The sequence below is a fragment of the Triticum aestivum genome, unplaced genomic scaffold (genome assembly GCF_018294505.1).
Source record: "Triticum aestivum cultivar Chinese Spring unplaced genomic scaffold, IWGSC CS RefSeq v2.1 scaffold168115, whole genome shotgun sequence".
NCBI lineage: Eukaryota > Viridiplantae > Streptophyta > Magnoliopsida > Poales > Poaceae > Triticum > Triticum aestivum.
In genome coordinates, this window is record NW_025303812.1 from 1 (window position 1) to 822 (window position 822).

Consider the following 822-nt stretch of genomic DNA (forward strand, 5'->3'; position numbering starts at 1 on the left):
AAGCACGCTTAACTTCGGAGTTCTGATGGGATCCGGTGCTTTAGTGCTGGTATGATCGCATCCGACATGTTACCCCCGTCTTCGTCCCTTATGCTTGCCCCTCCCAGCTCCACTACACACACGATTGCACATTCCTTTGGCCGCTCCTGCTCAACTACGGAGACGAGTTTACCACGGTTCAACTGCACCAGTGCCTATTTACCATGGTTTCGACCCCTTTCAGAACACGCTTGCCGCCGCTAGACGCGTGAATAATGAGCAGCGAGCTAAAACTTACCGTAAACGTGCAAAATAATAAAACGTGCTAAACATACGTCGCGCTCGTGCGTTTTGTTTTGCACGCGGTGCAAAAAAATTAAAAAGGGAATGCAACACGAGAACTTCCCAGGAGGTCACCCATCCCAGTACTACTCTCGCCCAAGCACGCTTAACTTCAGAGTTCTGATGGGATCCGGTGCTTTAGTGCTTGTATGATCGCATCCGACATGTTACCCCCGTCTTCGTCCCTTATGCTTGCCCCTCCCAGCTCCACTACACACACGATTGCACATTCCTTTGGCCGCTCCCGCTCAACTACGGAGACGAGTTTTACCACGGTTCAACTGCACCAGTGCCTATTTACCATGGTTTCGACCCCTTTCAGAACACGCTTGCCGCCGCTAGACGCGTGAATAATGAGCAGCGAGCTAAAACTTACCGTAAACGTGCAAAATAATAAAACGTGCTAAACATACGTCGCGCTCATGCGTTTTGTTTTGCACGCGGTGCAAAAAAATTAAAAAGGGAATGCAACACGAGGACTTCCCAGGAGGTCACCCATCC

At 50.2% G+C, this 822-nt stretch overlaps 1 non-coding gene across 1 annotated transcript; it reads right to left on the reverse strand.

The window, feature by feature from the left end:
* Nucleotides 1-363: 363 nt before the first annotated feature.
* Nucleotides 364-482, reverse strand: LOC123179478 (5S ribosomal RNA). Its single transcript, XR_006490397.1, has one exon. It is a non-coding gene; the product is annotated as a 5S ribosomal RNA (ribosomal RNA).
* Between the last annotated feature and the right edge of the window lie 340 nt (nt 483-822).